Source organism: Chiloscyllium plagiosum, unplaced genomic scaffold (genome assembly GCF_037043375.1).
Source record: "Chiloscyllium plagiosum isolate Xiang-an unplaced genomic scaffold, Cpla_swu_hap1 HiC_scaffold_35, whole genome shotgun sequence".
NCBI classification, from domain to species: domain Eukaryota; kingdom Metazoa; phylum Chordata; class Chondrichthyes; order Orectolobiformes; family Hemiscylliidae; genus Chiloscyllium; species Chiloscyllium plagiosum.
Window position 1 is genome coordinate 25984421 of NW_028270173.1, and position 12188 is coordinate 25996608.

At 45.4% G+C, this 12188-nt stretch overlaps 5 non-coding genes across 5 annotated transcripts; all 5 read left to right on the forward strand.

The window, feature by feature from the left end:
- Window positions 1–126: 126 nt before the first annotated feature.
- Window positions 127–197, forward strand: trnag-gcc (transfer RNA glycine (anticodon GCC)). The gene has a single exon. It is a non-coding gene; the product is annotated as a tRNA-Gly (tRNA).
- Window positions 198–1741: 1544 nt separating this feature from the next.
- On the forward strand, window positions 1742–1812 carry trnag-gcc (transfer RNA glycine (anticodon GCC)). The gene has a single exon. It is a non-coding gene; the product is annotated as a tRNA-Gly (tRNA).
- A 3159-nt stretch (window positions 1813–4971) lies between these two features.
- Window positions 4972–5042, forward strand: trnag-gcc (transfer RNA glycine (anticodon GCC)). Its single transcript has one exon. It is a non-coding gene; the product is annotated as a tRNA-Gly (tRNA).
- A 1544-nt stretch (window positions 5043–6586) lies between these two features.
- Window positions 6587–6657, forward strand: trnag-gcc (transfer RNA glycine (anticodon GCC)). Its single transcript has one exon. It is a non-coding gene; the product is annotated as a tRNA-Gly (tRNA).
- Window positions 6658–11133: 4476 nt separating this feature from the next.
- trnag-gcc (transfer RNA glycine (anticodon GCC)) lies at window positions 11134–11204 on the forward strand. Its single transcript has one exon. It is a non-coding gene; the product is annotated as a tRNA-Gly (tRNA).
- Window positions 11205–12188: the final 984 nt, after the last annotated feature.

Below are 12188 nucleotides of genomic sequence, written 5' to 3' on the forward strand. Positions count from 1 at the left end.
AGGGCTGCAGATGCTGGAGATTGGAGTCAGTTTGCTGCGCCACTGCACAGAATATCAAGAATACCGATTTAGTTTCCTGCTGCAGTTCAAACTGTAGTAAAGTTCTAGCGTGCGCGATCCGTATGTGCATTGGTGGTTCAGTGGTAGAATTCTCGCCTGCCACGCGGGAGGCCCGGGTTCGATTCCCGGCCAATGCATTGTCGCCCCTTTAATTTCAAATGCTGCACGGCGTAACCAAGTTCAGCCCGATGCAATGTCTGTTTCGCCAAGCTGCAGACTCACCGATGTCCTGCTGCGCGCGCGGTTCACAGGAAAGTGTTTTCTCATCGGGTGGGGTAGAAATCAATGCTCTGCAGGCTCCGTTTCTGAGCATTTTCATGACGGAATCCACAGGTTTCTGGAAACTCATGGCATTTAGTAAAATCGACCTCGTGAGATGACCGACCGTGATCCCAGAATGATGGGCCAGACTCCATACGCCGAATGAGATTAGAGTGGTGCTGGAAAAGCACAGCGGGGCAGGCAGCATCCGAGGACCAGCAAAATAGACCTCTCGGCCAGGAGTCCTTCGTCAGGAAGGGTACTGTCCTATATCCAAACATCTTCTGCTGCTTCATCAGTGACCTTCCTTCTGTCATATAGTCAGAAGTGGCCATTTTTGTTCACGATTGCATAATGATAGCACCACTGACAACTCCTCAGATACTGAAGCAGACCATACTAGGTTCAAATGCAGAAAGCCAATGCCCTCTGACAATGCAATCGTCTTTCTTTGTGCGAGATGTGACTCCAACCAGTGGATAAACAAAGATTGTAAACCTACTCAGTTCTTCACAACAGAGCGTCATTGATGTTCTAGCATTGAATATCTTTGAATAATGAGTGGCACAGACAGAGTCAATAGCCGGAGTCATAGTTTGAAGATATTAGGCGGAAAGTATCAAGGAGACGTCAGCGGTAGGTTCTTTACGCAGAAAGTTGTGAATGCATGGAATGGGTTGCCAGCTGTGGTGGTGGAAGCAGAGTCATTGGGGTCATTTAAGGAACTGCTGGACGTGCACATGGAGAGCAGTGAGTTGAGGGTTGCGTAGGTTACATTACATTAGGATGAAACCTCGGCACAACATCGTGGGCCAAAGGGCCTGTTCTGTGCTGTACTTTTCTATGTTCTATGTTCTATGTTCTATGATCTATTTGAGGCTGGATTAGAGAAATAGTTGGCATGCTTCCAAAACCAAGGGATGGGCAGGAAAGTGAAGTTGATCATTAACTTTAGCGAGCAGGCTTGATCTGTGGGCTATTCCTACCACCATCTCTATGTTATTGTGTTTATAAATATGAGTTGTGCTGATTGTGTGCACGTAACACGTTAATGTTATAATTAAAGTAGAACTCATTTCCATTTTAAGAAGAGCGTTCTCCACTTGGTCAGGAACCATCCAGGCAAACTATAAGTTGCAAGTAATAATTTTGAGCCTACAATCCTATTTGTATTATTTACTTTATATATTTTGAAATAAAAAAGTGTTCAGATAAAATCAAACCAGTCAAACAAACAGCCCTTCATTGCGATTTTCCTACTTGGTTTCTCGCTATATCAGCAATGGAGAAAGTCAGGGCTGCAGATGCTGGAGATTGGAGTCAGTTTGCTGCGCCACTGCACAGAATATCAAGAATACCGGTTTAGTTTCCTGCTGCAGTTCAAACTGTAGTAAAGTTCTAGCGTGCGCGATCCGTATGTGCATTGGTGGTTCAGTGGTAGAATTCTCGCCTGCCACGCGGGAGGCCCGGGTTCGATTCCCGGCCAATGCATTGTCGCCCCTTTAATTTCAAATGCTGCACGGCGTAACCAAGTTCAGCCCGATGCAATGTCTGTTTCGCCTAGCTGCAGACTCACCGATGTCCTGCTGCGCGCGCGGTTCACAGGAAAGTGTTTTCTCATCGGGTGGGGTAGAAATCACTGCTCTGCAGGCTCCGTTTCTGAGCATTTTCATGACGGAATCCACAGGTTTCTGGAAACTCATGGCATTTCGTAAAATCGACCTCGTGAGATGACCGACCGTGATCCCAGAATGATGGGCCAGACTCCATACGCCGAATGAGATTAGAGTGGTGCTGGAAAAGCACAGCGGGGCAGGCAGCATCCGAGGACCAGCAAAATAGACCTCTCGGCCAGGAGTCCTTCGTCAGGAAGGGTACTGTCCTATATCCAAACATCTTCTGCTGCTTCATCAGTGACCTTCCTTCTGTCATATAGTCAGAAGTGGCCATTTTTGTTCACGATTGCATAATGATAGCACCACTGACAACTCCTCAGATACTGAAGCAGACCATACTAGGTTCAAATGCAGAAAGCCAATGCCCTCTGACAATGCAATCGTCTTTCTTTGTGCGAGATGTGACTCCAACCAGTGGATAAACAAAGATTGTAAACCTACTCAGTTCTTCACAACAGAGCGTCATTGATGTTCTAGCATTGAATATCTTTGAATAATGAGTGGCACAGACAGAGTCAATAGCCGGAGTCATAGTTTGAAGATATTAGGCGGAAAGTATCAAGGAGACGTCAGCGGTAGGTTCTTTACGCAGAAAGTTGTGAATGCATGGAATGGGTTGCCAGCTGTGGTGGTGGAAGCAGAGTCATTGGGGTCATTTAAGGAACTGCTGGACGTGCACATGGAGAGCAGTGAGTTGAGGGTTGCGTAGGTTACATTACATTAGGATGAAACCTCGGCACAACATCGTGGGCCAAAGGGCCTGTTCTGTGCTGTACTTTTCTATGTTCTATGTTCTATGTTCTATGATCTATTTGAGGCTGGATTAGAGAAATAGTTGGCATGCTTCCAAAACCAAGGGATGGGCAGGAAAGTGAAGTTGATCATTAACTTTAGCGAGCAGGCTTGATCTGTGGGCTATTCCTACCACCATCTCTATGTTCTTGTGTTTATAAATATGAGTTGTGCTGATTGTGTGCACGTAACACGTTAATGTTATAATTAAAGTAGAACTCATTTCCATTTTAAGAAGAGCGTTCTCCACTTGGTCAGGAACCATCCAGGCAAACTATAAGTTGCAAGTAATAATTTTGAGCCTACAATCCTATTTGTATTATTTACTTTATATATTTTGAAATAAAAAAGTGTTCAGATAAAATCAAACCAGTCAAACAAACAGCGCTTCATTGCGATTTTCCTACTTGGTTTCTCGCTATATCAGCAATGGAGAAAGTCAGGGCTGCAGATGCTGGAGATTGGAGTCAGTTTGCTGCGCCGCTGCACAGAATATCAAGAATACCGGTTTAGTTTCCTGCTGCAGTTCAAACTGTAGTAAAGTTCTAGCGTGCGCTATCCGTATGTGCATTGGTGGTTGAGTGGTAGAATTCTCGCCTGCCACGCGGGAGGCCCGGGTTCGATTCCCGGCCAATGCATTGTCGCCCCTTTAATTTCAAATGCTGCACGGCGTAACCAAGTTCAGCCCGATGCAATGTCTGTTTCGCCTAGCTGCAGACACACCGATGTCCTGCTGCGCGCGCGGTTCACAGGAAAGTGTTTTCTCATCGGGTGGGGTAGAAATCACTGCTCTGCAGGCTCCGTTTCTGAGCATTTTCATGACGGAATCCACAGGTTTCTGGAAACTCATGGCATTTAGTAAAATCGACCTCGTGAGATGACCGACCGTGATCCCAGAATGATGGGCCAGACTCCATACGCCGAATGAGATTAGAGTGGTGCTGGAAAAGGACAGCGGGGCAGGCAGCATCCGAGGACCAGCAAAATAGACCTCTCGGCCAGGAGTCCTTCGTCAGGAAGGGTACTGTCCTATATCCAAACATCTTCTGCTGCTTCATCAGTGACCTTCCTTCTGTCATATAGTCAGAAGTGGCCATTTTTGTTCACGATTGCATAATGATAGCACCACTGACAACTCCTCAGATACTGAAGCAGACCATACTAGGTTCAAATGCAGAAAGCCAATGCCCTCTGACAATGCAATCGTCTTTCTTTGTGCGAGATGTGACTCCAACCAGTGGATAAACAAAGATTGTAAACCTACTCAGTTCTTCACAACAGAGCGTCATTGATGTTCTAGCATTGAATATCTTTGAATAATGAGTGGCACAGACAGAGTCAATAGCCGGAGTCATAGTTTGAAGATATTAGGCGGAAAGTATCAAGGAGACGTCAGCGGTAGGTTCTTTACGCAGAAAGTTGTGAATGCATGGAATGGGTTGCCAGCTGTGGTGGTGGAAGCAGAGTCATTGGGGTCATTTAAGGAACTGCTGGACGTGCACATGGAGAGCAGTGAGTTGAGGGTTGCGTAGGTTACATTACATTAGGATGAAACCTCGGCACAACATCGTGGGCCAAAGGGCCTGTTCTGTGCTGTACTTTTCTATGTTCTATGTTCTATGTTCTATGATCTATTTGAGGCTGGATTAGAGAAATAGTTGGCATGCTTCCAAAACCAAGGGATGGGCAGGAAAGTGAAGTTGATCATTAACTTTAGCGAGCAGGCTTGATCTGTGGGCTATTCCTACCACCATCTCTATGTTCTTGTGTTTATAAATATGAGTTGTGCTGATTGTGTGCACGTAACACGTTAATGTTATAATTAAAGTAGAACTCATTTCCATTTTAAGAAGAGCGTTCTCCACTTGGTCAGGAACCATCCAGGCAAACTATAAGTTGCAAGTAATAATTTTGAGCCTACAATCCTATTTGTATTATTTACTTTATATATTTTGAAATAAAAAAGTGTTCAGATAAAATCAAACCAGTCAAACAAACAGCCCTTCATTGCGATTTTCCTACTTGGTTTCTCGCTATATCAGCAATGGAGAAAGTCAGGGCTGCAGATGCTGGAGATTGGAGTCAGTTTGCTGCGCCACTGCACAGAATATCAAGAATACCGGTTTAGTTTCCTGCTGCAGTTCAAACTGTAGTAAAGTTCTAGCGTGCACGATCCGTATGTGCATTGGTGGTTCAGTGGTAGAATTCTCGCCTGCCACGCGGGAGGCCCGGGTTCGATTCCCGGCCAATGCATTGTCGCCCCTTTAATTTCAAATGCTGCACGGCGTAACCAAGTTCAGCCCGATGCAATGTCTGTTTCGCCTAGCTGCAGACTCACCGATGTCCTGCTGCGCGCGCGGTTCACAGGAAAGTGTTTTCTCATCGGGTGGGGTAGAAATCACTGCTCTGCAGGCTCCGTTTCTGAGCATTTTCATGACGGAATCCACAGGTTTCTGGAAACTCATGGCATTTAGTAAAATCGACCTCGTGAGATGACCGACCGTGATCCCAGAATGATGGGCCAGACTCCATACGCCGAATGAGATTAGAGTGGTGCTGGAAAAGCACAGCGGGGCAGGCAGCATCCGAGGACCAGCAAAATAGACCTCTCGGCCAGGAGTCCTTCGTCAGGAAGGGTACTGTCCTATATCCAAACATCTTCTGCTGCTTCATCAGTGACCTTCCTTCTGTCATATAGTCAGAAGTGGCCATTTTTGTTCACGATTGCATAATGATAGCACCACTGACAACTCCTCAGATACTGAAGCAGACCATACTAGGTTCAAATGCAGAAAGCCAATGCCCTCTGACAATGCAATCGTCTTTCTTTGTGCGAGATGTGACTCCAACCAGTGGATAAACAAAGATTGTAAACCTACTCAGTTCTTCACAACAGAGCGTCATTGATGTTCTAGCATTGAATATCTTTGAATAATGAGTGGCACAGACAGAGTCAATAGCCGGAGTCATAGTTTGAAGATATTAGGCGGAAAGTATCAAGGAGACGTCAGCGGTAGGTTCTTTATGCAGAAAGTTGTGAATGCATGGAATGGGTTGCCAGCTGTGGTGGTGGAAGCAGAGTCATTGGGGTCATTTAAGGAACTGCTGGACGTGCACATGGAGAGCAGTGAGTTGAGGGTTGCGTAGGTTACATTACATTAGGATGAAACCTCGGCACAACATCGTGGGCCAAAGGGCCTGTTCTGTGCTGTACTTTTCTATGTTCTATGTTCTATGTTCTATGATCTATTTGAGGCTGGATTAGAGAAATAGTTGGCATGCTTCCAAAACCAAGGGATGGGCAGGAAAGTGAAGTTGATCATTAACTTTAGCGAGCAGGCTTGATCTGTGGGCTATTCCTACCACCATCTCTATGTTATTGTGTTTATAAATATGAGTTGTGCTGATTGTGTGCACGTAACACGTTAATGTTATAATTAAAGTAGAACTCATTTCCATTTTAAGAAGAGCGTTCTCCACTTGGTCAGGAACCATCCAGGCAAACTATAAGTTGCAAGTAATAATTTTGAGCCTACAATCCTATTTGTATTATTTACTTTATATATTTTGAAATAAAAAAGTGTTCAGATAAAATCAAACCAGTCAAACAAACAGCCCTTCATTGCGATTTTCCTACTTGGTTTCTCGCTATATCAGCAATGGAGAAAGTCAGGGCTGCAGATGCTGGAGATTGGAGTCAGTTTGCTGCGCCACTGCACAGAATATCAAGAATACCGGTTTAGTTTCCTGCTGCAGTTCAAACTGTAGTAAAGTTCTAGCGTGCACGATCCGTATGTGCATTGGTGGTTCAGTGGTAGAATTCTCGCCTGCCACGCGGGAGGCCCGGGTTCGATTCCCGGCCAATGCATTGTCGCCCCTTTAATTTCAAATGCTGCACGGCGTAACCAAGTTCAGCCTGATGCAATGTCTGTTTCGCCTAGCTGCAGACTCACCGATGTCCTGCTGCGCGCGCGGTTCACAGGAAAGTGTTTTCTCATCGGGTGGGGTAGAAATCACTGCTCTGCAGGCTCCGTTTCTGAGCATTTTCATGACGGAATCCACAGGTTTCTGGAAACTCATGGCATTTAGTAAAATCGACCTCGTGAGATGACCGACCGTGATCCCAGAATGATGGGCCAGACTCCATACGCCGAATGAGATTAGAGTGGTGCTGGAAAAGCACAGCGGGGCAGGCAGCATCCGAGGACCAGCAAAATAGACCTCTCGGCCAGGAGTCCTTCGTCAGGAAGGGTACTGTCCTATATCCAAACATCTTCTGCTGCTTCATCAGTGACCTTCCTTCTGTCATATAGTCAGAAGTGGCCATTTTTGTTCACGATTGCATAATGATAGCACCACTGACAACTCCTCAGATACTGAAGCAGACCATACTAGGTTCAAATGCAGAAAGCCAATGCCCTCTGACAATGCAATCGTCTTTCTTTGTGCGAGATGTGACTCCAACCAGTGGATAAACAAAGATTGTAAACCTACTCAGTTCTTCACAACAGAGCGTCATTGATGTTCTAGCATTGAATATCTTTGAATAATGAGTGGCACAGACAGAGTCAATAGCCGGAGTCATAGTTTGAAGATATTAGGCGGAAAGTATCAAGGAGACGTCAGCGGTAGGTTCTTTACGCAGAAAGTTGTGAATGCATGGAATGGGTTGCCAGCTGTGGTGGTGGAAGCAGAGTCATTGGGGTCATTTAAGGAACTGCTGGACGTGCACATGGAGAGCAGTGAGTTGAGGGTTGCGTAGGTTACATTACATTAGGATGAAACCTCGGCACAACATCGTGGGCCAAAGGGCCTGTTCTGTGCTGTACTTTTCTATGTTCTATGTTCTATGATCTATTTGAGGCTGGATTGGAGAAATAGTTGGCATGCTTCCAAAACCAAGGGATGGGCAGGAAAGTGAAGTTGATCATTAACTTTAGCGAGCAGGCTTGATCTGTGGGCTATTCCTACCACCATCTCTATGTTCTTGTGTTTATAAATATGAGTTGTGCTGATTGTGTGCACGTAACACGTTAATGTTATAATTAAAGTAGAACTCATTTCCATTTTAAGAAGAGCGTTCTCCACTTTGTCAGGAACCATCCAGGCAAACTATAAGTTGCAAGTAATAATTTTGAGCCTAGAATCCTATTTGTATTATTTACTTTATATATTTTGAAATAAAAAACAGTGTTCAGATAAAATCAAACCAGTCAAACAAACAGCGCTTCATTGCGATTTTCCTACTTGGTTTCTCGCTATATCAGCAATGGAGAAAGTCAGGGCTGCAGATGCTGGAGATTGGAGTCAGTTTGCTGCGCCGCTGCACAGAATATCAAGAATACCGGTTTAGTTTCCTGCTGGAGTTCAAACTGTAGTAAAGTTCTATGTGCGCAGTTCGTAGGTGCATTGGTGGTTCAGTGGTAGAATTCTCGCCTGCCACGCGGGCGGCCCGGGTTCGATTCCATACTCCATACGCTGAATGAGATTAGAGTGGTGCTGGAAAAGCACAGCGGGGCAGGCAGCATCCGAGGACCAGCAAAATAGACCTCTCGGCCAGGAGTCCTTCGTCAGGAAGGGTACTGTCCTATATCCAAACATCTTCTGCTGCTTCATCAGTGACCTTCCTTCTGTCATATAGTCAGAAGTGGCCATTTTTGTTCACGATTGCATAATGATAGCACCACTGACAACTCCTCAGATACTGAAGCAGACCATACTAGGTTCAAATGCAGAAAGCCAATGCCCTCTGACAATGCAATCGTCTTTCTTTGTGCGAGATGTGACTCCAACCAGTGGATAAACAAAGATTGTAAACCTACTCAGTTCTTCACAACAGAGCGTCATTGATGTTCTAGCATTGAATATCTTTGAATAATGAGTGGCACAGACAGAGTCAATAGCCGGAGTCATAGTTTGAAGATATTAGGCGGAAAGTATCAAGGAGACGTCAGCGGTAGGTTCTTTACGCAGAAAGTTGTGAATGCATGGAATGGGTTGCCAGCTGTGGTGGTGGAAGCAGAGTCATTGGGGTCATTTAAGGAACTGCTGGACGTGCACATGGAGAGCAGTGAGTTGAGGGTTGCGTAGGTTACATTACATTAGGATGAAACCTCGGCACAACATCGTGGGCCAAAGGGCCTGTTCTGTGCTGTACTTTTCTATGTTCTATGTTCTATGTTCTATGATCTATTTGAGGCTGGATTAGAGAAATAGTTGGCATGCTTCCAAAACCAAGGGATGGGCAGGAAAGTGAAGTTGATCATTAACTTTAGCGAGCAGGCTTGATCTGTGGGCTATTCCTACCACCATCTCTATGTTCTTGTGTTTATAAATATGAGTTGTGCTGATTGTGTGCACGTAACACGTTAATGTTATAATTAAAGTAGAACTCATTTCCATTTTAAGAAGAGCGTTCTCCACTTGGTCAGGAACCATCCAGGCAAACTATAAGTTGCAAGTAATAATTTTGAGCCTACAATCCTATTTGTATTATTTACTTTATATATTTTGAAATAAAAAAGTGTTCAGATAAAATCAAACCAGTCAAACAAACAGCGCTTCATTGCGATTTTCCTACTTGGTTTCTCGCTATATCAGCAATGGAGAAAGTCAGGGCTGCAGATGCTGGAGATTGGAGTCAGTTTGCTGCGCCACTGCACAGAATATCAAGAATACCGGTTTAGTTTCCTGCTGCAGTTCAAACTGTAGTAAAGTTCTAGCGTGCGCCATCCGTATGTGCATTGGTGGTTGAGTGGTAGAATTTTCGCCTGCCACGCGGGAGGCCCGGGTTCGATTCCCGGCCAATGCATTGTCGCCCCTTTAATTTCAAATGCTGCACGGCGTAACCAAGTTCAGCCCGATGCAATGTCTGTTTCGCCTAGCTGCAGACTCACCGATGTCCTGCTGCGCGCGCGGTTCACAGGAAAGTGTTTTCTCATCGGGTGGGGTAGAAATCACTGCTCTGCAGGCTCCGTTTCTGAGCATTTTCATGACGGAATCCACAGGTTTCTGGAAACTCATGGCATTTAGTAAAATCGACCTCGTGAGATGACCGACCGTGATCCCAGAATGATGGGCCAGACTCCATACGCCGAATGAGATTAGAGTGGTGCTGGAAAAGCACAGCGGGGCAGGCAGCATCCGAGGACCAGCAAAATAGACCTCTCGGCCAGGAGTCCTTCGTCAGGAAGGGTACTGTCCTATATCCAAACATCTTCTGCTGCTTCATCAGTGACCTTCCTTCTGTCATATAGTCAGAAGTGGCCATTTTTGTTCACGATTGCATAATGATAGCACCACTGACAACTCCTCAGATACTGAAGCAGACCATACTAGGTTCAAATGCAGAAAGCCAATGCCCTCTGACGAACGCAATCGTCTTTCTTTGTGCGAGATGTGACTCCAACCAGTGGATAAACAAAGATTGTAAACTTACTCAGTTCTTCACAACAGAGCGTCATTGATGTTCTAGCATTGAATATCTTTGAATAATGAGTGGCACAGACAGAGTCAATAGCCGGAGTCATAGTTTGAAGATATTAGGCGGAAAGTATCAAGGAGACGTCAGCGGTAGGTTCTTTACGCAGAAAGTTGTGAATGCATGGAATGGGTTGCCAGCTGTGGTGGTGGAAGCAGAGTCATTGGGGTCATTTAAGGAACTGCTGGACGTGCACATGGAGAGCAGTGAGTTGAGGGTTGCGTAGGTTACATTACATTAGGATGAAACCTCGGCACAACATCGTGGGCCAAAGGGCCTGTTCTGTGCTGTACTTTTCTATGTTCTATGATCTATTTGAGGCTGGATTGGAGAAATAGTTGGCATGCTTCCAAAACCAAGGGATGGGCAGGAAAGTGAAGTTGATCATTAACTTTAGCGAGCAGGCTTGATCTGTGGGCTATTCCTACCACCATCTCTATGTTCTTGTGTTTATAAATATGAGTTGTGCTGATTGTGTGCACGTAACACGTTAATGTTATAATTAAAGTAGAACTCATTTCCATTTTAAGAAGAGCGTTCTCCACTTGGTCAGGAACCATCCAGGCAAACTATAAGTTGCAAGTAATAATTTTGAGCCTAGAATCCTATTTGTATTATTTACTTTATATATTTTGAAATAAAAAACAGTGTTCAGATAAAATCAAACCAGTCAAACAAACAGCGCTTCATTGCGATTTTCCTACTTGGTTTCTCGCTATATCAGCAATGGAGAAAGTCAGGGCTGCAGATGCTGGAGATTGGAGTCAGTTTGCTGCGCCACTGCACAGAATATCAAGAATACCGGTTTAGTTTCCTGCTGGAGTTCAAACTGTAGTAAAGTTCTAGCGTGCGCGGTCCGTAGGTGCATTGGTGGTTCAGTGGTAGAATTCTCGCCTGCCACGCGGGAGGCCCGGGTTCGATTCCCGGCCAATGCATTGTCGCCCCTTTAATTTCAAATGCTGCACGGCGTAACCAAGTTCAGCCCGATGCAATGTCTGTTTCGCCTAGCTGCAGACTCACCGATGTCCTGCTGCGCGCGCGGTTCACAGGAAAGTGTTTTCTCATCGGGTGGGGTAGAAATCACTGCTCTGCAGGCTCCGTTTCTGAGCATTTTCATGACGGAATCCACAGGTTTCTGGAAACTCATGGCATTTACTAAAATCGACCTCGTGAGATGACCGGCCGTGATCCCAGAATGATGGGCCAGACTCCATACGCCGAATGAGATTAGAGTGGTGCTGGAAAAGCACAGCGGGGCAGGCAGCATCCGAGGACCAGCAAAATAGACCTCTCGGCCAGGAGTCCTTCGTCAGGAAGGGTACTGTCCTATATCCAAACATCTTCTGCTGCTTCATCAGTGACCTTCCTTCTGTCATATAGTCAGAAGTGGCCATTTTTGTTCACGATTGCATAATGATAGCACCACTGACAACTCCTCAGATACTGAAGCAGACCATACTAGGTTCAAATGCAGAAAGCCAATGCCCTCTGACGAACGCAATCGTCTTTCTTTGTGCGAGATGTGACTCCAACCAGTGGATAAACAAAGATTGTAAACCTACTCAGTTCTTCACAACAGAGCGTCATTGATGTTCTAGCATTGAATATCTTTGAATAATGAGTGGCACAGACAGAGTCAATAGCCGGAGTCATAGTTTGAAGATATTAGGCGGAAAGTATCAAGGAGACGTCAGCGGTAGGTTCTTTACGCAGAAAGTTGTGAATGCATGGAATGGGTTGCCAGCTGTGGTGGTGGAAGCAGAGTCATTGGGGTCATTTAAGGAACTGCTGGACGTGCACATGGAGAGCAGTGAGTTGAGGGTTGCGTAGGTTACATTACATTAGGATGAAACCTCGGCACAACATCGTGGGCCAAAGGGCCTGTTCTGTGCTGTACTTTTCTATGTTCTATGTTCTAT